This window comes from Gorilla gorilla, chromosome 10 (genome assembly GCF_029281585.2).
Source record: "Gorilla gorilla gorilla isolate KB3781 chromosome 10, NHGRI_mGorGor1-v2.1_pri, whole genome shotgun sequence".
Lineage (NCBI taxonomy): Eukaryota > Metazoa > Chordata > Mammalia > Primates > Hominidae > Gorilla > Gorilla gorilla.
In genome coordinates this window covers 133275280-133301622 of record NC_073234.2, presented here as the reverse complement: position 1 = coordinate 133301622, position 26343 = coordinate 133275280, and the positions used below count along the sequence as shown (strand labels likewise).

At 44.4% G+C, this 26343-nt stretch overlaps 1 protein-coding gene across 3 annotated transcripts in view; it reads left to right on the top strand.

Moving 5' to 3' along the window:
• KSR2 (kinase suppressor of ras 2) overlaps positions 1-26343 on the top strand; it is a 517020-nt gene that overhangs the window by 73242 nt on the left and 417435 nt on the right. The window lies entirely within an intron of this gene.

The window sequence follows — 26343 nt, the reverse complement described above, 5'->3', positions numbered from 1 at the left end:
TCTTTTCTAGACATTTTACTTCAGTGGAATCATACTATATGTGGCCTTTTGTATCTGGCTTCTTTCACTCAGCACAGTGTTTTTGAGGTTCATCTATGTTGTAGCATGTATCAGTACTTCATTCCTTTTTCATGGCTGAATGATATTTCATTGTGTGGCTCTGCCACATTTTATTTATCCATTCATTTGTTGATGGACATTTGGGTTGCTTCTACTTTTTGGCTGTTATAAATAGTGCTACTATGAACATTCATGTACAAGTTTTTTACACGGAGTTTCACTCTTAGCCCAGGATGGAGTGCAATGGCATGGTCTTGGCTCATTGCAACCTCTGCCCTCTGGGTTCAAGTGATTCTCCTGCCTCAGCCTCTGGAGTAGCTGAGATTAAAGGCACCCACCACCATACCTAGCTAATTTTTGTATTTTTAGTAGAGATGAGGTTTCACCATGTTGGCCAGGCTGGTCTTGAACTCCTGACCTCAGATGATCCACCTGCCTTGGCCTCCCAAAGTACTGGGATTACAGGCATGAGCCACCATGCCCAGCCTTATGTACAACTTTTTATACAATGTTTTTGGTTTTCTTGGGTATATACCTATGAGCGGGATTTCTAGGTCATATGATAACTCTGTGTTTAACATTTGGGGAACTGCCAAACGTTTCCACAGCAGCTCCACACTATTATATTCCCCCAGTGATGCAGGAGGGTTCTGCATTCACCACATCCTCACAGATACTTGTTACAGTCTGTGATTTGGTTATAGCCATCCTAGGAGGTGTGAAATCCTAATGGGTATGAAGTCTAGAGGTCTTTTTAAAAAATGCCAAATTCCAACACTGCCCCCACATCTCTCCATTCTGAGAATTGGTTTTATTATTATTATATTTTTAATTCCCCTGGTTGAATTCCATGTGCAGCCAAGTTAGAGAACCACTGGGCTAGGGGAACTTACTTATGCAAGTGAGATATTTGGTAAGCTTCTACCCAGAGCCTGGAGTAGGGTAAGGCCAGTGAGGCACTCCCCTTGGGCACAATGTTTGTGTGGAGGCATCAAAATGTCGGTAATATATATTTTATATAGATATTTAGAGACAGGATCTTGCTGTCACCCAACCTGGAGTGCAGTGGTGTGATCATGGGCCACTGCAGCCTCAAAGTCCTTGGCTCAAGCTATCCTCCCAGCTCAGCCTCCCGAGTAGCTGGAACTACAGGCACAGGTTTGTGCCACCACACCTGGCTAATTTTTTTAATTTTTTATAGAGACAGAGTCTGACTGTATTGCCCAGGCTGGTCTTGAACTCCTGGACTCAAGCAATCCGCCTGGCTCAGTCTCCCGAGTAGCTAGGACTTCAGGCATAGCTCCACCAAGCCCGGGATATTAGTCCATTCTCACACTGCTATAATGACATACCTGAGACTGGGTTATTTATGAAGAAAAGAGGTTTAATTGACTCACAGTTCCATAGGATGTATAGGAAGCATTGGTGGGGAGGCCTTAGGAAACTTACAATCATGGCGGAAGGCAAAGGGGAAGCAGGCATGGTCTTCACGTGGCCAGAGCGGGAGACGGGGAGGGGGAGAGGGAGATGGGGAGGGGAAGGGGGAGAGGGAGATGGGGAGGGGGAGGGGGAAGTGCTACGCACTTTCAAAAAACCAGGTCTTGTGAGAACAGCTAGGGGGAAGTCTGTTCCCATGATTCAATCACCTCCCACCAGGTCCCTTCTCCAACATGTGGGGATTACAGTTCGACATGAGATTTGTGTGGGGACACAGAGCCAAACCATACCACTTAGCTAATTTTTTATTAATTTTTTTTAGTGATGAGATCTCTCTGTGTTGCCCAGGCTGGCCAGGAACTCCTGGCCTCAAGTAATCCTCCCACCATGGCCTCCCAAAGTGTTGGGATGACAGGGATGAACCACTGTGCCCAGCCATATAATATTTTAATGCACTATTTAAAGATAAAAATTAATACAAAAGTTCATGATAAACAAAATATCGACATTTTACAAAGAGACAGCCTGTGACCTGGCACTTGTACAATTCATCTCACTCTCCTCATCCTAATGCTGGCACTATTAGATCCTGTCTTTATTTAAGAATTTTGGCCGGGCGCCGGTGGCTCACGCCTGTAATCCCAGCACTTTGGGAGGCCGAGGCGGGTGGATCACGAGGTCAGGAGATGGAAACCATCCTTGCTAACACGGTGACACCCCGTCTCTACTAAATATACAAAAAATTAGCCGGGTGTAGTGGCAGGCGCCTGTAGTCCCAGCTACTCGGGAGGCTGAGGCAGGAGAATGGCGTGAACCCGGGAGGCGGAGCTTGCAGTGAGCCGAGATCGCGCCACTGCACTCTAGCCTGGGCGACAGAGCGAGACTCCGTCTCAAAAAAAAAAAAAAAAAGAATTTTGTTCTTTGTGGATTTTTCTGGCTATGAATTTTGACTTTTTAAAATGCTGCGTTAAAATATATTTATCTTGGTTACTGAGTTTTTGGAGCCTCCTTAAATTTTGCACCCAAAGTGAATGCCTCACTCTCCTTACCCTATTCTTGGCCTTGATTTTACCTCTCTCCCAGATATTGTGAAAAGCAAGCACCTACTTGTTTTTGGTAGTTCTGGGTACTCCTAGGTGCTCTCTTGATCTTGTTTTATCCCACCTGAGTCTCACAACAGTTCATTTGGAGTGGGTGTTAGAATTCTCAATTTATAGATGAGGATACAAGGTTCAGAGAGATGTGGGACTTGACCCAAATCTCACAGGTAGTGGGTGGTGAGTCGGATTTGGACCCAGGTCTTCATGCAGAGAGCTTACGTGCTTGGCACCTGCTAGGGTGTATGACACTTTCAGGTTCACGGGCCACAGCCTACGCTGCAAACTACAAAGGGTGGAAAATGTTGGTTTTTCACCTATAGATGAGAAAACTGAGCCTCACTGATTCTTTGAAGACTTGGTCACTTTTTTTGAAAAGACATTTTTAGTCTATATATGGTCTCGCTGGGCACAGTGGCTCATGCCTGTAATCCCAGCACCTCGGAGGCCAGGGTGGGAGGATAGCTTGAGCCCAGGAGTTTGAGACCAGCCTGGGCAACATGGTGAAACCCTATCTCTACCAAAAATACAAAACTTAGCCGGACATGGTGGTATGCACCTGTAGTCCCAGCTACTCGGGAGGCTGAAGTGGGAAGATGGCTTGAACCTGGGAGGTTAAGGCTGCAGTGAGTCATGATCACACCACTGCACTCCAGCCTGGGTGACAGAGTAAGACCCTGTCTCAAAAAAAAAAAAAAATTACACAGGGTCTCATCCCAGTTTCCCCCTTCATTTCATTAGTAATTCATTCATTTGGCTCAGCAAATAATTGTTGAGTCCACTTGGGTGCCTTGTCTTGTGCTGATTAGGACATGGGACAGGGCAGCCACAGTCCTGCATTTGGAGTAGGGATGCAATACTATTTATAAAAATTCACTTTAAAAGCAACTTCTCATGAGATTGATTTTTTTTTTTTTTGCACATAGCACAGATGTCAGCAAACTTTTCTTTAAAGAGCCATATAGTAAATATTTTAAGCTTTTTGGGTCATGCAGTCTCTGTGGCAACTACTTAACTCTGCAGTTGGAGCACAAAAGCAGCCACAGATGATATATATACATTAATGGTAGTGGCTGTGTTCCAATAAAACTTTATTTACAAATATAGGCTGAGGGCCAGATTTGGCCTCTGGGCAGTAGTTTGCTGACTTTTGGTATACAGGAATTTCTACCTTTTCCCAGGAGCCAGTATGGGAAAAAATGCTTTGAAAACTCTGAAATTGGCCTATGAAGATGGAATCTTCAAAAGCTGGAGACAAAAAGAGAAGAGTTCTAAAAGAAAGCAATGGAAGAAGTGGAGATAATGTGTTGTGAGAGCTCTTTGTTTGAGAGGCATAAGGACAAATGAGAAAGACAAAAGATATTCCAATTGGTTTTTCTATGTGTATTTTTGTTTGTTTGTTTTTGAGACAGAGTCTTGCTCTTGTTGCCCAGTCTGGAGTGCAGTGGTGCGATCTCAGCTCACTGCAACCTCTGCCTCCCGGGTTCAAGTGATTCTCCTACCCTCAGCCTCCTGAATAGCTGGGATTACAGGTGCCCACCATCACACCCAGCTAATTTCTTTTTGTATTTTTAGTAGAGACGGGTTTTCATCATGTTAGCCAGGCTGGTCTCGAACTCCTACCTTCAGGTGATCCACTTGCCTTGGCCTCCCAAAGTGCTAAGATTACAGGTGTGAGCCACCGCGCTGGGCCGTGTGTGTTTTTTTTTGAGACACGGTCTCACTCTGTTACCCAGGCTGGAGTGCAGTGGCATGATCATGGCTCACTGCAGCTTCAGCCTCCCGGGCTCAAGTGATCCTCCCACCACAACCTCCCAAGTAGCTGGGACCACAGGTGTGCACCACCATGCCTAGCTAATATTTTGTTATGTTTTGTTTTGTTTTTGTAGAGACAGGGTCTCCCTATGTTGCCCAGACTGGTCTTGAACTCCTGGGCTCAAGTGATCCTCTCTCCTCGGCCTCCCAAAGTGCTAGGATTGCAGGCACGAGCCACCACACCCAGCCTAATTGTTTTTTGTTTGTTTGTTTGTTTGTTTGGTTTTCATCCCATGCTTCCTTCTGAGCAATTGATTTTTTAAAAAGTCATATTTGTTATAATAAAACATTTCATTTTTTAAAAAATTTAATATTTATTATAGAAATGGAGTCTCATTCTGTTGCCCAGGCTGGTCTTGAATTCCTGGGCTAAAACAATCCTCCCACCTTTGCCTCCCAAAGTCCTGGGATTTACAGGCATACAGGCATGAGTCACTACACCCACCTGTCTAATGAAACATTTCTTTTCTTTCTTTCTTTTTTTTTTTTTGAGATGGAGTCTCGCTCTTGTTGTCCAGGCTGGAGTGCAGTGACACAATCTTGGCTCACTGTAACCTCCGCCTCCCGGGTTCAAGCGATTCTCCTGCCTCAGCCTCCCAAGTAGCTGTGATTACAGGCATGCGCCACCACACCCGGTTAATTTTTTGTATTTTTAGTAGAGATGGGTTTCACCATGTTGGCCAGGCTGGTCTTGAACTCCTGACCTCATATGATCTGCGTGGCTTGGCCTCCCAAAGTGTTGGGATTACAGGCGTGAGCCACCGCACCCAGCCATGAGAAGACATTTCTAATAAAGGGGTTATTGTCTAGTAATTTGAACTAGAGGACTAAAAATTTGGGAATTTCACTTATGTTTTTTTGTCCCCTGCTGCCTTCATTCTGCCATTGACCTCTTATGTGACCTTTGAATGATTTAATTTTTCTGAAGGGAGGGATGACAGTGATGAACCATGTAGCAAGGTGACCCCATGGTAATTCCTCATCAGCAAGGGAATCCAGCAGTCCTTCTCGGGAGAATATGGGATGTTGCAATATTCCACTCTGAGACTTCTTTTTCCCTTCTGCTGGAACACAAGTCTCCTGACTCCCAGTCTAATGTTATTTCCATTACACCATCCAAGTGTGATGCAAGATATGGCAGAGAGATGTCCCACGGTGCATCTAAGTGGGAAGAAAAAATTTCTAGCTTATGGGTATATAAACAATGCAATAAATGGATCAAATGCAATCAAATGCAATCAAATGGATCTGCCAAATGCATAGGTCTTCCCATTAAGTAAATTGGGCATGGAAGCATGGACAAATATGGTTCTTCTATGAAAAGTTCTTAGAACCTGCAAAAGACTTTAACACAGAGAGGACCTTTAAATAATGAGCTTATTTAAAAAGACTAGACTTCTAAGCAGTGTTTTCGGGAGAGCACTACTGTAGAATTCTAAGGTTGTTCCCTTTACTCTGGAGCTCAGAAGCTCCATTTGTTGAGGATGGTAAATGTCAGAGAAGATTCACACCAAAGGTACTATCTGGTGCTCTGTGGACATGTGGCTGGGCTCTAAAGCCTGTGGACACCCCTGGAGGCTGGAGATTGTACTGATCTTGGTATGAAGATCAAACTAGTTACTAGCTTATGGGACCCAGTGTGACTTGGGTGACTTTAGGTAACACTTCTCTTCCTTCAGAGCCTTAGATCTCAAAGACATAAGATAGGAAGAACAGTACCATTGTCTCAAGACCTTTTCGAGGATGATCCAATACAGTGCTGTTCAAAATGCGGTCCCTGGACCAGCAGCATCAGCATCACCTGGGAACTTGTTAGAAACGCAAAGTTGGATGGTTCCCCAGACCTACTGAGTCAGCAGCTGTGGCAGGGAGTAGGGGTTGGGGGGATTCTAGCAATCTGTGTTTTCACAAGCCCTCCAAGGCTTTCTAATGCATGCTCAAGTTTGAGGACTCTTAGAGTAGGAGAGGGTGTTTCAACCTTGGCACTACTGATATTCGGGGGTGAATACCTCCCTGTTGTGGGATCTGTCCTGTGTATTGAAAGATGTTGAAGAGCAATTCTGGTCTCTACCCACTAGATTTTAGTAACAGCTCCCCATCTCCCAAGTTGTGACAACCAAAATATTTATAGACATTGCCAAAGTCCCCTGGAGGACAAAATCACTTATAGTTGAGAACTGCTGGTCTAGGATAAAGCAAGTTCCTGACATTTGGCAAGCTGTGAATGAAGTGTTAACTTCCCTTGTTTTCTTCTGCAGTCTATCCATCTGAATTGAAGGGGAGGGTGGAAGAAAGCAAGATACAAATGTTTTTTACCTTTTCGACTGTGCTGACACTATGGCCCCACGTCTCATTATTTAAAAATAGTCACACTCTTCCAACTTTCTAACAAAATTTTCCTTTGGGTTGAAACTAAACATGGAAAATCTCAGCCCTGGGACCTGTGTTAATTTTCCCCCAAGAGCTAAGAGGCTGCGAGTGAGGATTGTTGATGGAAAGTTTGAGGTCTCTGTAACTGCAGAGCTTGCTGCTGTGATGTGGGGGCACGAGTTCCCTCCACTTCACCTTGGCTTCCCCTCCCATGAGAGTTTCACAGCTGGTCCCCTCCACACCCGGCTGCTCGCCCTGCTAATAATAACCACAAGAGATCTGGTTTCCGTTGCTGGTGAACTGCCTCTCGTGCTTGGATTTTCCTTCTACATGTGGCCTGAGTTGGGAGAGGCATCTGAGCTGCGGAAGGGGCACACCATCCTTGGAGTTAGGTGACCTGGGTTCCAATTCTACCTCCACCCATAACTTGCATGGAAGATGCTGGGTGCATCATTCAAGTGCCTGATTGCACTTTGGTTTCCATACCTGTAAGACAGACACTATAAGACCTGTGGGAGCATTCATTTTTAAATATTGTAGTAAATTATATGTAATATAATGTTTACCATTTTAATCATTTTTGGGTTTACAGTTCAGTGGCATTAAGTGCACTCACATTGTTTTGTAACCATCACCACTATCTATCTCAAACTTTTTCATCAACCCAAAATGAAATTCACTAAATCCCTGACTTAGTCAACTTGGGCTGCCGTAACAAAATACCATAGACTGGATGGCTTAAGCAATAGAAATAAAATATAAATTTATTTTCCCATATATAGAAAAAAATGGAAATTTACTTCTTACCGTTCTGGAGGCTGGGAAGTCCAAGACCAGGTTGTCAGCATGGTCAGGTTCCAGGTTCTGGTGAGGATTCTATTCTTGGCTTGCAGACGGCCACCTTCTTTCTGTGTCCTTACATGGTGGAGAGAAAGTTCTGGTTTCTTCCTCTTCCTAGAAGGACACTGATCCCATCATGGAGGCTTCACCCTCAGGTCTTCATCTAAAGCTAATCACTCCCTAGGCCCCCATCTCCAAATACCATCAAACTTGGAGTTAGGGATTCAATATATGGCTTTTGGGGACACACATTCGGAACACTCCCCATCACTCCCACTCCTAATCTCTTGTGTACTTTCTGTTGTGAATTTGGCAATTCTGGGCACCTCATGTAGGTGGAGTCATAGAGTATTTGTCCTTTTGGAGAGCATACTTTTGATATGGTGGAACATTTATTTGTATATTTGAATACAAATATACAAATTTGTGTTTGTGTCTTTGAATATTCCCAGAAGCATTGTCCAGGGTTGAATCTGGCCTCTGAGAGAATGGTTGAAAGTGCCCTACGTAAAAACTGAAGATCAAATATCTAAATGAAAACTGAAGAATGCTGGTAGTTTGATGGTTATTCTCAAAAGGGTTTTGGGGCTGGAGAAAAGGCTACACTTGGAAATATTGTTACGAAGCATTAAGCCCTTCTTCAGGCAGGCACTGGGTGTGGAAGACACTCTGTTTGCCTATCCAAAGTCATCCTTGCTTCCTGAATCCAGTTTTGTTCTTGCTCATCTGAGCAGCCTGCTCTTGAGACAATGTCGCTCATGACTGGTCTAGGCCAATGACGTTCCCTTTGCAATCACTGGTTGATCATAGCCATGTGGCTGCCCACTCCTGGCCAGTGGGATATGAGGGGTGGCCAGTGGAGGAGAGTTTTTTCTGATTTTTTTAAATTTTTATTCTTTAATGCATGAAAGGAAACATTGGTGAGCATGGTCATTCTTCTGCTGATGCCCACATGGAAATGCCACAGCCATCTCAACCCTACCAGGGCCCTTGATACTGCTGATGAGCCACTGAGTGAAGCAACCCTGGCAGCCACCATGCTGCTGGATTATTGCTGTGTAACTAAACAATTCCTTTGTTGAAGCCACTTTTAGGAGGGTTTTTAGTTCCCTAACACAGAACCTCCTGTTGAAACACTGGATTCTCAGGACTGGTCAAGGGCCTGTTCTGCTCCATGTGGTTCCACCAGGCCTGGGTATGCTGGATTTGACCTAGTTGTGTTTGCATGTAAACTTCACCTGAACCTCTCCCTCCTGGCCTGATTCTTAGTCTCTTGATGGAAAGGAAGTCAAGGGGCCAGGTGCCGTCACTCATGCCTGTAATCCCAGCACTTGGGAGGCCAAGGCAGGAGGGTTGCTTGAGCCCAGGAGTTTAAGACCAGCCTGGGCAACATAGCAAGACCTTGTCTCTACAAAACAAAATGAAACAAAACAAAACAAAAACCGAAAAAGAAGAAAAGAAAAAAAAATCCGGCTGGGCATGATGACATAGGCCTGTAATATCAGTACTTTGGGAGGCTGAAGTAGAAGGATCACTTGAGCCCAGGAGTTCAAGACCAGCCTAGGCAACAGAGCAAGACTCCATCTCTACTAAAAATAAAAAATTTAGCCCGGTGTGGCAATGAGCGCCTGTAGTCCCAACTACTGGGGAGGCTGAAGTGGGAGAATCACTTGAGCCCAGGAGGTCGAGGCTGCAGCGAGCCATAATCACACCACTGCATTCCAGCCTTGGTGATAGAGTAAGACTCTGTCTCAAAAAAATATAACAATGAAAAAGGAAGAAAAGGTATTCTCTGTCTTTCATAGGGGAAGACTATTTTTTTTAATAAGCCAGGTAATACATGCACATGAGATAAAATATACATAGCAAAAAAGAAACAGAAAAAGAAGGATGTAACAATTACATCTCAACATCTATATGTGTGTATGTATATTGTTATGTATAGATGTCATATAATAGACATGTGTATATTATGTACATTTACATATGTGATTATATTATATATAATTATATGTATACTGTCATATGTCGCTAAATGACGGGGATACGTTCTGAGAAATGCATTGTTAGGTGATTTCATTGTGTAAACATCAGGGAGTGTACTTACACAAGCGTAGATGACATAGCCTACTTCACATCTAGGCTATACGATAGAGCCTATTGCTCCCAGCTACAAACCTGCACAACATGTTACTGTACTGACTACTGTAGGCAATGGTAACACAATAGTATCTGTGTATCTAAACATAGCAAAGGCACAGGAAAAGTACAGTATTATAATTTTTTGGGACCACTATCATATATATGATTTGTCACTGATAGAAACATCATTATGGGGTGCATGACTGTATGTCTATGTAAATTATGTATATGAAATATATGCTACATATATTTATAGGTATATACCTGTATAATTACATATATTTATAGCTATATAAACATACATATATAATATACCTATACATTTACATAAATATATTTATATATACCTATATGTGTTATTTATACCTATACAAATATTATATATACACATATATACATACATATATATACATGTATATTTTTATTTTAGGTTTCAGATACATGCGCAGAATGTGCAGGTTTTTTTTTTTTTTGAGACGGAGTCTCAGTCTGTTGCCCAGGCTGGAGTGCAGTGGCACAATCTCGGCTCACTGCAACCTCCGCCTCCCAGATTAATGCCATTCTCCTGCCTCAGCCTCTCGAGTAGCTGGGGCTACAGGCGTCCGCCCCCCTGTTGGCTAATTTTTTTGGTATTTTTAGTAGAGACGGGGTTTCACCATGTTAGCCAGGATGGTCTCGATCTCCTGACCTTGTGATCCACCTGCCTTGGCCTCCCAAAGTGCTGGGATTACAGGCGTGAGCCACCGCACCTGGCCAGGTTTGTTACCTAGGTATATGTGTGTCATGGTGGTTTGCTGCACCTGTCAACCTGTCATCTAGGTTTTAAGCCCCGCATGCATTAGGTATTAGTCCTAATGCTCTCCCTCCCCTTACCCCCCGCCCCCTGTGTTGTTCCCCTCCCTGTGTTCAATACCTATGTATATATTACATACGTATAATTACATATAATACACATATATAATTATAGGTATATAAGCATGCACATATATGTATATATTACATATGTGTTTATACACACATATAAATATATGCATATTATAAAAAAAAACAGACACACACTTTTCCCCAGAGATAACCCCAGCAGGGTGGTACAGTGGCTAGGAGCCTGGGTTCTCAGCTAGACCTGATTCATCTTCTGGCTCTACCTTTCCTGGCTGTGTGGGTAAACTGCCTAGCCTCTCTGTGTCAGTTTCGTTATCTGCAAAATGTGATAAGTGAGCACGAACCCTACTTTACAGAGTTATTATGTGGATTAAATGAGATCTGCATGGAAAGTGCTTGGCATCATGCCCTCTATGTAGAAAGCACTCAATAAATAGGGGCAATAGTGACCCCTAAGATCTCTACTGGAAAGACCTGGATTCCAGGTCCAGCCATGTCACTCTCAGCTGTGGAACCCTAGAGGGGTCACTTAGCCTCTCAGAAGCCTCTCAGAGCTTCATCATCCACATGCAACAGGGCTGTTGTGTGTCCCCCGGGCAGTGGAAACTGAGGCCCGGGTGGATGAAGTAACGTATCCAAGGATATTCGGCTTGATCTGTGCTCCCTCCTCTGGGCAGGAGCATCCTCTGGTGTTACCTGCTGCGTGTCGGTGGGGAAGACAGAAAGGTGTTAGTTCTGTGCAGTTTTCCTACACGGCAGGTGCTATGGTTGTTTCTAATCTGTTTGTTGCTGGTGAGGTTTAAAGTAAAGAGGAACGGAGCAGATGGTAGAGAAGAAGGAAACAGAGATGGCTGGTGAATTCTAGTGCCTCCTTCCCCAAAGTGGGTTTTACAGAGGTCTCGGCAGTGCAGCACTTAGACTCTACATCACTTCTTTCCACTCACTATGCCACAGCCACAGAGGTCAAAGGACATCTAACTTGAGTTTGTAATGCTCTTGCTAGATTGCTTTTCATAAAGGTATAACAACTTGCACATCCACCAGAATTAGAAGATTGTGTGTTTCTTTGGTCTCAAGGCAGTGTTTTTGGCATCTCTTCTGAGTACAACTTTTGGTGGAAACTTAATATATGGAGCTTGCTGGTCATCAGGATTCCAAGATGCTTCTCCCCCTTGCTGCTACAAGCAAGAGAACTTTAGAAATTTCCCTTTCAGAAGACTGTGTTCAGTTCTAGCGAGAGCTGGCATGGTGGAGGATTTTGCCTCTCTGATGCAGAGCTGAAAAGGTTCATGCCAACTTGAGTATGTGTCACAGAGAACATTGTGCTGAGACCTGGCAAGGTCTCATTCTCATTCTCATGTCCCTTTTTCTCTCTTCCTTTTGCCTGTGTTGTTTTGCTCTGGGATTGGGAATTGTGCCGAGATGTAATCTGCAGGAGGGGCACTATCACTTAGAGGCGGGAGCGGGGAGCACACCTTCAGCCTGGGTGAGTTCAGAGTTTGAGGTCCTGACGACATGGAGGAGGCCCTTCATTGTCTGGAGGCTCTGTTTTTCTATTTGTAAGATGGGCACAGTGACATTGGCCAGACCCATTTCTCACTAGGTTGCTTTGCAGGACAAACGGCATTATTTTCCTGTTTTATCAGATAATGTCACTCTCTGTTTAAAAAACTTCTGAAGCTCCCCACGGCATATGAATGAAATTCACCTGCTTTCCGTGACTGTAGTAGGTTCTACTTGACCCAGCCCCTGTCTCTGCTTCTTTGACCTCATTTCCTTTTTTTTTTTTTTTTTTTTTTTTGAGATGGAGACTTGCTCCGTTGCCCAGGCTGGAGTGCAGTGGTGCAATCTTGGCTCACTGCCACCTTCGCCTCACGGGTTTAAGCAATTCTCCTGCCTCAGCCTCCCAAGTAGCTGGGATTACAGACGCCTGCCACCACATCCAGCTAATTTTTGTATTTTTAGTAGAGACGGAGTTTTACTCCTTTTTATCTCCCTTTTGCCCATAATATTCCAGCTCTGAATTCCTGAAACATACCAAGTGCTTTCCCACCTCAGGGCCTTTGCACACCTTTCTGTGCCTGGCTGCCTGATCCCCTCTGTAGGGAGACTTTCTTTGGTTGGTCCAGGTAATAAACTGTCCTTCCCTGTTATATGCTCTGAGCTCTTTGCTGCCACCATAGCACTTATCAAATAGAAGTTCCATGGGGGCAGGGACCAAGCCTATCTTGTTCATAATTTTATCTCAGGATTTAGCACAATGGTTGACACTTACAGGAAATCAACTTTTCATCATCTACTATGTGCCAGGCACTGTGAGAGGCATTTTAGAAACATTATCTTATCTGATTCTACTATGTGTTAGGTTGCAAACTGGTTTTATTATTAATAACAGTAATTATAATTTGTATCACTTGGATGTAACAGTTCTGCATGGCCTGATATGCCTGATGTGATGTAATTGGCTTTTAAGATGATAGTCAATCCCAGTTTCCTTATGTTTTTAATATATGGTGCTAGATGGGTACCAGGAGTGAAATACTTTTATTTGACAGATGGATAGATAGCTGAATGGATGGATGGTTGAAGGGATGAATGGATGGATAGATGAATGGAGGGAGGGAGGGAGAGATGGATGGATGGGTGGTTGGATGAATGGATGGATGGTTGACTGTATGGTTGGATTGAATGGATGGTTGCTTGGATGTATGGTTGGATTGAATGGATGGTTGCATGAATAATTGGATGGATGGATGGTTGGATGGATGAATGGATGGTTGGATGGATGGATGCCTGCACGGATGATTGGATGGATGGACTGTTGGATGGATGGATGAATAAATGAATAGATGGATGGATGAATAAGTGAATAGATGGATGGATGAATAAATGAATAGATGGATGGACGGATTGTTGGATGGATGGATGGATGGTTGGGTGGGTGGTTGGATGGATGGATGGATGCTTGCATGGATGGTTGGATGGATGGATTGTTGGATGGTTGGATGAATAAATGGATAGATGGATTGTTGAATGGATGGATGGGTGGATAGATGGAAGGATGGATGGATTGTTGGATGGATGGTTGGATGGATGGTTGGATGGATGAATGGATAGATGGCTAGATGTATGGATGTATGGTTGCAAGGATGAGTGGATGGATGGATGGATGGAAGAATGGTTAGTTCTCAGATCCCTGTAACCATAAAATTCCAGGGTTAAAAGGAACCTCAAGGTTCATGCAGTTCAACATTCCTATCCAAATGTGACTCATCTCTGCTCAGGTGGAAGCCAGTGTGGGTGTGTTTGTGTGTGTAGATGGTAGTTGAACGGCAATTTGGAAATGGGAAGTTATGAGTGCTTGTCAAGGCCTGGCTTATATGCCACCTCCTCCAGAGAGCTTTCTCAGATTGTCTTTCCCAGAAACCATCTCCCTGTCCTTTGAACACTTGGCCTGTGCTGCTACTATGGTGCCTATTGCCCCCTGCAGTGTGCTGAGGGAGCTGTGCACATCCCTGTCTGCTCCACTGGACTCTGAGCCTCTTGAGAGCCTTGTTGGAAAGTGCAAGGTACTTTCCTCTTAGAATGGTCTGTCCTTCTCTAACTGCCATGGCATTTCCATCCTGAGACTTACAGTTGCTTTTGAGATTTCAGGGAAATGTATATCCTTCTGTAAATATGCGCAGGACACTCCAGCATCTCTTTGGAGCAGCCCTGAATAGGAGGACTTTGGTACTGGGTGTGTGGCCCTACACCATTCAGTCTTCTGTTCTCTCTTCTCACAACCTCAAGAAATATTAATATTAATTGGGCAAAGATGCATTGAGTCACTAACAGACCCTGCTGGACTTCAATTCTCAACCTTGGCCTATGGCTCTGTCTCTTCCCAACTCAGATGGTCACCATGGCTTGTGGAAAGACAGCAGCTTTGGAGCCAGACAGGCTGGGGTCAGCTCTGCTGTTGTCCAGCTGGCATTGTGCAAGGCAAGTCAGCTGACCTCCATTTCCTCATTTGTAAAATGAGGATAATGTGGCCAATGTTATAGGTTCATAAGAATTTCATAAGAAGAATTCAAGATATTATACAAAAAGAGCCTGAGCAAAATGGGGAATGTTGTTGTCACTTTCTAGCTGTTGAGATTCTTGGGAGAAATGACACAGCGGGGGTTATAGCACAGACTTGGTGGGACAGTCACCATACTAACAAGGGTTACATAGTGAAAAGGATCTTTCTCTCTGGAAAGAATTGCTTTTCACTTCTGTCTGCTGACAACACCTCATCTCTAGGTAGGAGCAGCTGGTTGGAGTGGCCGGTCTGTAGTGTTTCTGTCTCTTCCTCACCAAGCCCCCTCTGTACCCCCAAACAAACCAAAACAAACACTAACAAAAAGTAACCCAGAGTTGAGACCATGAATCTGAACCCTGGACCAATTAGGCATTTGTGGTTGTTGCTTACGGAAAAGGCCTTCATTCTTGCACATCATTCATTCATTCATTGATTCATGAATCCATTCCATAGTTTTAATTATTCCGGGGAAACTCATCATGTTCATTGTTGGGAGGATGCAAAGATGACAAAAACAAGGCCCCGGTCCTTGAGATACTTGAAATCTGGTATAGGTCGAGTATCCTAATTAGAATGTTCCAAAATCTGCTCTGGGTGATAGAGCGAGACTCTGCCATAAAAAAAAAATAAAAAGGCCAGGCATGGTGGCTCATGCCTGTAATCCCAGCACTTTGGGAGGCCAAGGCAGGCAGATCACCTGAGATCAGGAGTTTGAGACCAGCCTGGCCAACATGGTGAATCCCCGTCTCTACTAAAAATACAAAAAAGTTAGCTGGGTGTGGTGGTGTGCACCTGTAATCCCAGCTACTTGGGAGGCTGAGGTGGGAGAATCGCTTGAGCCTGGGAGGTGGAGGTTTCACATCTCAGAAAAAAAAAAAAAAAAGAATCTGGCAAAATTCTGTCATAGGATAATATGAGGAGGGTTAGTGGATATTTATGGCTTCCTTCTGCAGGTTTTCTGGGTCGTCCTTGGCCTAGGGTAAATTTCATGGCCAGCAATCTCTGCCTTGTTTTCCATCCCTCCCAGCCCAGGTCTGCCTCATAACTTGTCTCATTTTCTTCAGGAGCCTGTATTTTCCATTAGGACAGTTCTGAATATAATAGAGTTAAATTGTCTCTTTGTAGGGGGGTCTTGGGGTGCTTTTTCCTAAGAGATCTGCTAAAAAATTGTCTGCAGATTTAGAAGAAACTCCCCATGAGACGATGGCTATATTCTGTGTCTGCACCGTCTAGTACAAGAGCTACTGGCTACAAGCAGCTATTGAGCATTTGAAAGATAGTTGGTGTGATCAAGGAACTGAATTTTTACTTTTATGTAATTATATTTTGGTTTTAGAAATTAATATTTAACTTATTAAAGCAAAAAATTCATTCTATTTATTCCTATGCTTTCACACAGTATTCTTCTATTCATATAAATCTTTTTTGTTTGTTTGTTCATTTTTTGAGATGGAGTTTCGCTCTTGTTGCCCAGGCTGGAGTGCAATGGCACAATCTCAGCTCACCGCAACCTCCGCCTCCTGGGTTCAAGCGATTCTCCTGCCTCAGCCTCCCAAGTAGCTGGGATTACAGGCACATATCACCATGCCTGGCTAATTTTGTATTTTTAGTAGAGACAGGGTTTTGCCATGTTGGTCAGGCTGGTCTCGAACTCCTGACTTCAGGTGATCTGCCTGCCTCGGCCTCCCAAAGTGCTGGGATTACAGGCACTGTGCCCAGACCTATTCATACAAATCTAACAAAATCCGGCAATCAGGTATAAGGAGATTTTGTATAATGTGTGCTCCCAATTACAACGTTGGTTAATCAAACATCTTCAAAAAATTTAAACTGCATTTATAAATTTGATATACAGTTTTTTTTCTTTTTTGTTTTTGAGACAAGGTCTCGCTCTGGCACCCAGGCTGGAGTGCAGTGGCCCAATCACGGCTCACTGCAGCCTCCACCTCCTGGGCTCAAGCAATCCTCTGACCTCAGCCTCCTGAATAGCTGGGACTACAGGTGTGTGCCACCACACCTGGCTAATTATTTTTTATTTTTTATAGAGAGTAGGTTTTGCCACGTTGCCCAGGCAGATATACAGGATTTTAAAAAACTACTCTTTAATTGTTGACAGACAAGCCTTCTCAACTACTTATGTAACCCATAAGCCTGAAAAATTAAACTTATAAATATGCCTAGCCTTAAGTTGCTTTCTATTAATAATATTGTACATAAATTGAATAGAATTTCAATTTTAAATACATGTCTAAATTAGTTATTCAGTTATGCATTTCAAATTAGACTTAGAAAGGTGAACTCTTACTCTAACTGGCTAAATTATATAACATTAAAAGAACATAAAATAAAATTCCCAAAATGTATGATCTCTTTAATTCAAATATTAATATCATGGGATTATTTATCTGAAATATACCTATAATTCATTCTGGATCTTCCTAGAACTTAAAGATGCTACCCCATTAAGAATACTGGGTTATGTCACACAATTCTAGGGTTAAATTCTAACGAATTTTTTTTCCAGGCAGTAGGAGGGGAGTTGAATTCCCTGATAGCCTGAGGTCACATAATGACCAGTGATTTCGGTGGGCGTGTTGTCTGGATTTTTTATCCACGACCCTGATAGGATGCATGTTGATTCACTATGCATCCATGGCCCTTGTTTGTTCACTATGTTGATTGTTTATGTAACTTTTGTTAATTCCAGCGTGACCGTAAATAGCTGTATGTGGTAAGTTGCCTCTCTGTTGGGAGGAGTTCCTCTCTGCAGCTCTAAATGGAACAGCCTCTGTGGCCCAAGTGGGAAGCTGCTTAGCAATTGCTGCAGTGAGACCTGCTTTCAGGGCATGTGTATTTTATCCCAGATTCATCTGCTCTTACCCTGAGTCTGGGATCTTAACTCTGCTTGCTTCTTAGTTGAGCCATAGCTAATAAGGCAACGTATTGCTTACAGTAGACCCAGCAGCATGTCTCTCTGGCTGCTACTTGGTGTCCAGCTCTCAGTACCCCCAGCGGTGCAGGGGCCACAGGCGTGGAAGTCTCAGAACTTCTGCCTACCTCCTCCTAGCCTTGCCTCCCCTAGTACAGCACCTGCCACCAATTTTTATTTTATTTTTAACAACATCATCTATTTTTTGCCACTTGCAGGAGGTCCCATGGTTCAAAATGTGGGTGCTGAGGGTGGGTCCCCACCCTGCAAGCTGATGTTTCTCTGTCCAGCTTGGCCCCCGGTGAATGATTAAGAGGGGGCAGGTAGTGTGTGTGTTATGTGGGGTGGTGACCGGTGGGAGGGAATTTAGGCGGATTGGCTTTGCCCTGCAAAAGCCAGCCCTGAATGAAAGCGTGTGTTATTATTGATTTACTTTTCATGAAGGGCTCTTTGGTTCCAAAAAGGCCGGGAGTGATTAGTGCAGGTTAAGTTTGCCTGAATTCTTATTTTGCTCCTTGCTTCTCTTCCTTCTTTTTGGGATTCTTGGTCTTGCATACCCAACTCAAAGCTGCCCTCTCCACATCTCAGCCCCTCAAGACTCATTCATTTAATCAGATCACCCAATGGGAACTGTGATATTTACAACAAATAAAGAACCCATCTCTCATAGGGCCGGGCGGCAAAGCCCCATGCAGTGGTTCTGAACTCTGCCTCTGTCTGAGCTATCTGGGGACCTTGTTGACAAGAAAAGAGAAGCCCCTGTCCCCAGGAGTGCCTGATTCCGTAGGCTTGGGTTGGGGCTGAAGCTGGGGCTTGGCATGTGTGTTTTTAACAAGCTCCCCAGGTGATCTTGCTACAAGCTCAAGTTTGACAACTTTGAACTGTGCTATGGAAAAATAAGGAAGGGGACAGGCTTGGGGACAGCCTCCATCCTTGTTTTTATCCATGTGACCTTAGGCAAGTTCCCTTGTTACTCTGTGCTTCTTTTTCTCATCTCCAAAATGGGAATAATATGGTTCTTAGCCCTTAGAGTGTATATGACAATTAGATAATATTCATAAAGCACTTAGCACATAGTAAGTGCTCAATAAGACTTAGCTATGATTGTGATTATGAATATATTGTATAATAATTTATCAGTAACAGCATTATTAACACAAAGCAGTAGGCACAGGGCTAGCATATAAAAACTATCAACAAATGTGAGTTTTATTATTATAAATATATAATACAGGTTGAGCATCCCTAATCCAAAATTTAAAAAGTAAAGTGTCCCATAATCGGAAACTTTTTTTTGAGATGGAGTCTTACTCTGTCGCCGAGGCTGGAGTGCAGTGGTGCGATCTTGGCTCACTCCAACATCCACTTCCAGAGCTCAAGCGATTCTCCTGCCTCAATCTCCCAAGTAGCTGGGATTACAGAAGCCCACCACCATGCCCGGCTAATTTTTGTATTTTTAGTAGAGACGGGGTTTCACCATGTTGGCCAGGCTGGTCTCGAACTCCTGACCTCAAGTGATCCACCTGCCTCGGCCTCCCAATAATCGGAAACTTTTGAGCACTGGCATGACATCACAAGTGGAAAATTCCACACATAAAAACTTAACACAAACTTTGTTTAATGCAACACATTAAAAATACTGTACAAAATTACCTCCAGGCTATGTGTATAAGGTGTATATGAAACATAAATGAATTTTGTGTTTAAACTTGGGTCCCATCCCCAAGATAGCTCATGATGTATAATGCAAAGATTTCAAGACCTGAAAAAAATCTGAAATCTGAAACATGTCTGATCCCAAGTGTTTCGGATAAGGGATACTCAACCTGTGTATGTTGCATAATATAAATATTGTTATATATATATAAATATATATATTTCAAATTATATTATGTATTATATATGAATTATCACATATGGGAGATCTATGACTACTATGTTGACATTATACAGTATACATATATAGTATAAATATGACATAATGTATTATTGTGTAAATGTTAAAATTATAAGGATCGTGTAAGGAAGTTATTACTACTGGACCTACTGTCTAGTAAGTGCTCATTAAATATATAAACCCTTTTTTCTATTGTTTGTAATATCCATCAGCAGTAATAACGTAGAGAAAAGGAAAAACCATCAGCAATAGTGAGGCAGCGGACAGGGGGCTCTTCCTTCCTGCAGAGGCAGCTGCCTGTGTTCCAGCATTCGGCGGGACTGCCCCAGACTGTTGGGTCCCTCTGCCTGGCCTCAGGGATCCGGTTCTCATTGGGATCCAGGGCTGGGGAGAAAAGGAAGGGCCCCTCTCCCAGGCCTCCAGCCCTCCCTCAGCAGGGGATTTTCCTGTGGATGCAAATTGGCCGGTTACTTGAGACGTTCTCCAGTCAAATAATTCTCTCCCCCGTCAGCTGGGCCGCCAAGCGCCAGGGATGTTATGACAATGGTCGCCCTGGCAACGGCGGGAAGGCGTCGGGGCTGCTGGCTGTGGCTGCCGCGATTTCATTACCCGCACGGGGTCTGATCACCCGAGAACCTTAATAACACAACCAGGGACCCGGTCCTGCAGGTGCACTGTGCCCGCTTGGAAAAGGACTTGGGATTTATTTTTAGTGGCCTGGCGTTTAACCACCAAGGATGTTGGTTTATTGAAAGACCAAGAAAAATGTATTGAGCACTGACTGTATGCCAGGCACGGATCTGAACGCTGGGGAAATGACAGGCAAAGCCCGTGCTCTCTTGCGCTGACATGATGGGTGTGTGGTGGTGGTGGTGGGGAGGCGTAACCATGGAAACCAATAAACAGGATGATTTGTGAGATAGCAAAGTGCCACCAAGGAAAGAAAGCAGGGCGGCGTGATGGTGGCATTGAGAGGAGCTTGGGCAGAGGTGACACCTGAAGAAACGGAAAGGGCTGTTTATGCCTAAAGCTGACAGAAGAGCTCTAGCCGGTGGGACAAGCAAGTTCAAAGGCTGGAGCTCTTTGCTGCTCATGTGTACCTTTAGGGAGAAGGCAGCGATTATGGGGTGCTGACGGGCAGTCCTGAGGGACACAGAGGGCTCTGGAGCCTGCCTCTTTATGTGTGTGACCATAAGGCCAGCCCTGTTCCATTACTGAGCCTCAGTTTTCTCGTGTGTAAAATGGGCTGAGAGCCAAGCCCCTTCCCTTGGCGCTGCTGCGAGGTTTACACCAGGGATGGTTCTTGCAAGGGCCTGGTCCCTAGAAGGCCCCCATGGTGTCCTGCATTCCCTCCCAGCTTTCACGGACTCCGCTTTCGTTCTAAAAAAAAAAAAAAAAAAAAATTGGCACCTAAGGGGTGAGGATTTGGAGCTCTCTCAAACCCAACGGCCAGGACGTACCCGGAGGTCTCTGGGTTGGATTTGGGTTTAGATTCGGAGTGAAAAGTTCCCCATTTCACATTAGGGATTTCAGACACAATTATTTTTAGCTCTGTCACATGTCTTGACTTTTTGATTTTTTTTTGTTTTGTTTATGCTGCTAAATTTACCGCCATGCTAATACAGAGTACAGTAATAAGGCGCTGCGGATGCTCGGATGGGCCAAGGCCTGAAAAATTTTCCATCTGTCGTGGAAGGTGCCAGGCTGCCCCCTGGTGTGGAGATGGAAAATTACACCTCCGGGCTCCAGCTCTGTCGGATTTCCGCAACCTGTGATTCCTCTAACCCCAGGCCCAGGGGACCTTATTCTACACATGGGCAGTGCAGAGTCAGACGGTGGGCTCGGCTTAGATGTGCTATTTCCAAAAGTCCTGTGTTTCTTTATTTGAAGATGGAACCTTTGGGTTTTTTTTTTCTTCTTCTTCAGTTTGGCTCTGCATGGACTTGAATTGAGGTCGACCTAAATATCAATTAGGCCGCCTGGCAGGGTGAAGCCATACAAAGGCCCTTTTCTAATTGTGCTTCTCAACCGTTGATGGTCTGTTTCAGCAGAGAATTGTGAAGAGAGCACGGGACTGGGAACTAGAGGTCCTGAGTTCAAATCACGATCCCGATGCTGCTTTATCTGTGTGATCACGGGCACAATTCCAGCAATTCCAAGGCCTGGTTTCCCCATCTGTAGAATGATATTCACAATCGGGCCAGGTACAGTGGCTCATGCCTGTAATTCCAGCACTTTAGGAGACCAAGGCAGGAGGATTGCTTGAGGTCAGGAGTTTGAGGCCAGCCTGGGCAACATAGCAAGACTCTACCTTTACAAAAAATGAAAAAATTAGCTGGGCGTGGTGACACACGCTTGTAGTCCTAGCTACTTGGGAAGCTGAGGTGGGAGGATTGCTTGAGTTCAGGAGGTTGATGCTGCAGTGAGCTATGATTGTGTCACTGCACTCCAGCCTGGACAACAGAGCAAGACCCTGTCTCAAAACAAGTTAAAAAAAAATCTAACACTCACTTCAGCATTGTCATGATACTCAAGGAACCATTCTGGAAAAAAATTTATTTAGAGATGTTGGTAGATTAAGGTGAATACCTGAAATTCACCGAGTAGAAGGGTCAGTGCCTTTCCCGCCTTCTGCGGTAAAGAAAGAATCAGCTTTATCTTTTCTGACATTTTGCAGCCAATACTTTTGTGAAATAGAATAAAGATGATTTGCGAGAGAAATGAAATGGAAAAAAATGCAAACAACATCCAGTGCTCACTTTGAAAAAATTAGATTGAATAGACTAAGATTACTCCATCAAATAGCTATAAAAGTATCTAAATGCTCTCTCTTGATTTCTGTGCTTATCCAAAGGTACAGAAAAGGCACCTGTCTTCAGGTGCCACCTGAAATAGCCCACCTTAAAGGCAGGGGTGGTGTGTAGTTGATTTTTGTATCCCTTGTTGTCTGTATTTTGAAAGCACCTCGGCCAGGCGCCATGGTTCATGCCTGTAATCCCAGCACCTTGGGAGGCCAAGGCAGGCGGATCACTTGAGGTCAGGAGTTCGAGACCAGTCTGGCCAACATGGTGAAACCCCATCTCTACTAAAAATACAAAAATTAGCCGGGTGTGGTGGCACGCACCTGTAATCCTAGCTACCGAGGAGGCTGAGGCACGAGAATCGCTTGGACCCGGGAGGTGGAGGTTGCAGTGAGCCGAGGTCATGCCATTGTACTCCATCCTGGGCAACAGAGTGAGACTCCATCTCAAAAAAAAAAAAAAAAAACACCATGAACATCTTTAAATGAACGAATGAGGCCTTGCTTCTCTTAGAATAAACGTGGAGCTCCCATTATTATTATCCTATGATATGGAACATGGCCTTTTTTTTTTTTCTTTTGAGACAGAATCTCGCTCTCGTGCCCAAGCTGGAGTGTAGTGGCGCATATCGGCTCACTACAACCTCCGCCTCCCAGGTTCAAGCGATTCTCCTGTCTTAGCCTCTGGAGTAGCTGGGATTACAGGCATGCGCCACCATGCCCTGTTAATTTTTGTATTTTTAGTAGAGATGGGGTTTCACCATGTGGGCCAGGCTGGTCTCAAACTCCTGACCTCAGGTGATCTGCTTGCCTCGGCCTCCCAAATTGATGGGATTACAGGCGTGAGCCACTGTACCTGGCGGGCACATGGCTTTTTAAAAGGCGTCTCTCTTGACTTGGCATCCTCGATGCCCGCACTGAACCCTGGCTGCCCTTCTGTTCTGGTTCCTGCCACGTGGCCTTGTGATTTGCATTTGCACATCTGTCTTCCCTGCCCACTGGGAGCCCCTTCAGGCCTGGACAGGTGCTGACTGCTTTGGAAGCTGCTTGGAAAATGAGCCTATTGTACAAATGAGCCCACAGCCCTTGGAGAGGGGACTGATTGTTGAGGGTGCTGAACCCTGGCTTCTAGAATGGGGTTTCTGCCCTGTGTTTATTGCCCAAGGACCCAGATCCTTCGGCTTGACTGAGAAACTACTTTCATTATGTAATTGTTCAGACAGTAGAGGGATGTTTCTCATGCTTGCCTGATCCTTGGAACCATTAGAGTCCTCGGTGTTTTCACAGATTCCTGGGCTGTCTCCAGATTCACTGAATCAGAATTTCTAAGAGATGGGCTTAGAAATTTGATTTTTTTTTTTTTGAGACAGGGTCTTGCTCTGCTGTCCCTGTGGGACTGAAGTGGTGTGATTCATGGCTCACTGCAGCCTGGAACTCCTGGGCTCAAGGGATCCTCTTGCCTCATCCTCCCCAGTAGCTGGGACTACAGGTGCACAGCACCATGCCTTACTAATTTTTAATTTTTGGTGGAGATGGGGGTCTTGCTATGTTGCCCAGGCTGGTCTTGAACTCCTGGCCTTAAGCGATCCTCCAGCCTCAGCCTCATGAGTGGCAATGTTTGATTTTTAACAGACATCTTCAGTTGAAGCTTATAATTGGAAACTGAGGAAAGAGGGAAATAATGTGAAATTATCTAGTACCTTGGGCGAGCTGCCTAAACCCTGTGGTTCTATGTTTTCACATTTGTAAATAAGATGGGGTTATTATTGAGGCTATTGTGATGATTCAGTGAAATAATGTATCAAGTAAGTAGCAGAATGCCTGGCATATTTATTTATTTATTTATTTTATTTATTTATTTATTTTTTTTGAGACGGAGTCTCGCTCTGTCACCCAGGCTGGACTGCAGTGGCGCGATCTCGGCTCACTGCAAGCTCCGCCTCCCGGGTTCATGCCATTCTCCTGCCTCAGCCTCCCGAGTAGCTGGGACTACAGGCGCCCGCCACTATGCCCGGCTGACTTTTTGTATTTTTAGTAGAGACGGGGTTTCACCTTGGTCTCGATCTCCTGACCTCGTGATCCGCCCGCCTCGGCCTCCCAAAGTGCTGGCATATTTATTTAATGCCTGTCATACTTATTTAATGAGATGGCTGACATTAAGGATGGCCTGTGTGTCTTTATGATTGGCAAATGTCTGATTTTCATGTGATTTGTAACTTACTGTCATATAGGTAATTCAGGCTTATAGAAAAATAAATGGGGAATAGTGGCTTGTGCCTGTAATCCCAGCTATTCAGAAGGCTGAGGCGAAAGGATTGCTTGAAGCCAGGAGTTTGAGACCAGCCTGGGCAACATAGCAAGACCCCCTCTCTTAAAAAAAATCCGTATCTTATTGAAAAATTATAAGATATAGAAGGACAGAAATAAGAAAATAAATTTCACCTATCATAACCCAGAGATGCAGTTGCCAGCCTTTTTTCTCTTTTCTCTCTCTCTGTGTGTGCAAATATATATATATATCTGTATAAATGCATTTTGCATTCAGAAACTAGGGTTATACTATACCTTTTGTTTTGGCTGCTGTGTGGTTTCATCTGACTTTTTTTTTTTTTTTTTTTTTTGAGACAGGGTCTCACTCTGTCGCCCAGGCTGGAGTGCAGTGGCACGATCTTGGTTTCCTGGTTTACTGCAACCTCCGCCTCCTGAGTTCAAACAATTCTCGTGCCTCAGCCTCCTGATAAATGGGATTACAGGTGTACGCCACCACACCCGGCTATTTTTTGTAGTTTTAGTAGTGACGGGGTTTCACCATGTTGTCCAGGCTGCTCTTGAACTCCTGACCTCATGTGATCCTCCTGTCTCGGCCTCCCAAAGTGCTGAGACTACAGGTGTGAGCCACCGCGCTTGGCCTGGCGTGACATTCCTTGTGTGTTAATAAGAGTTTGTTAGACTTGGGTTCAAATCCCAGTTTATCCACTTAGTAGCTTGATGACCTTGGGCAAGTTATTTGACATTTCTAGGTCTCAATTTCTTCCTTTGTACAATGGGGACAGTGATTGGACCCATATCACATTCCTCCAGTGTTGTGGAAAATTAAAGAAGATAATTCATAAAACGTGCTCATTACAGCATTTGGCTTGAAGCATATCCCTGTTAACTGACAGCTACAGTTATTCTGCAACATTAATCCTGGAAAACCAGGAGAAAGAGCTGCTCTTTCCCAGGATCCCTGTTTGGGAAGCACTGCTCGATCTCTGCCCAACACAGCTTCACACTCTGTGCAGTTTTCTGGGTTTTTCCCTGCTCGGCTGAGTACACTCTTGTCCCCCAAGATGATTCTCATTCCCTTTTGCCTCAAGGGCAAGGCCAGAACTCGAGGCCACTGTCCCCACTTGTCTCCTTCACTCCATCTGCTTCCTAAACTCACTCCTCCCATTTCTAATGTATCATAATTGGAGTACCCCTTGGTTCTAGCTCTTTGGCAAGTGCAGGATCTCAGTCTCTTGGTGACCTGGGAAACACCTCCCCAGAATCCACATACCCCTTCAACAAGTAGGACATGGGTGTATGGGATATCTACTGCACAGATAATTTTTTTTTCTTTTCTTTTTTTTTTGAGACAGTGTCTCGCTCTGTCTTGCCCAGGCTGGAGTACAGTGGTGCGATCTCGGCTTACTGCAGCCTCTGCCTCCAAGTCCAAGCGATTCTCCTGTCTCAGCCTCCTGAGTAGCTGGGACTACAGGCATGTTCCACCACACCCGGTTAATTTTGTATTTTTAATAGAGATGGGGTTTCACCATGTTGGCCAGGCTGGTCTCGAACTCCTGACCTCAGGTGATCCAACCGCCTCTGTCTCCTAAAGTGTTGAGATTAAAGGTGTGAGCCACCATGTCTGGCTGAGAATATCTTATGTAATGCCTCAGCAGGCCTGTGAGGAAAGGTGGAATACACCTGCTTTACAGATGAGAAAGTGGAGGCTCAGAGAGCTGAAGTGACTTGCCCAAACCT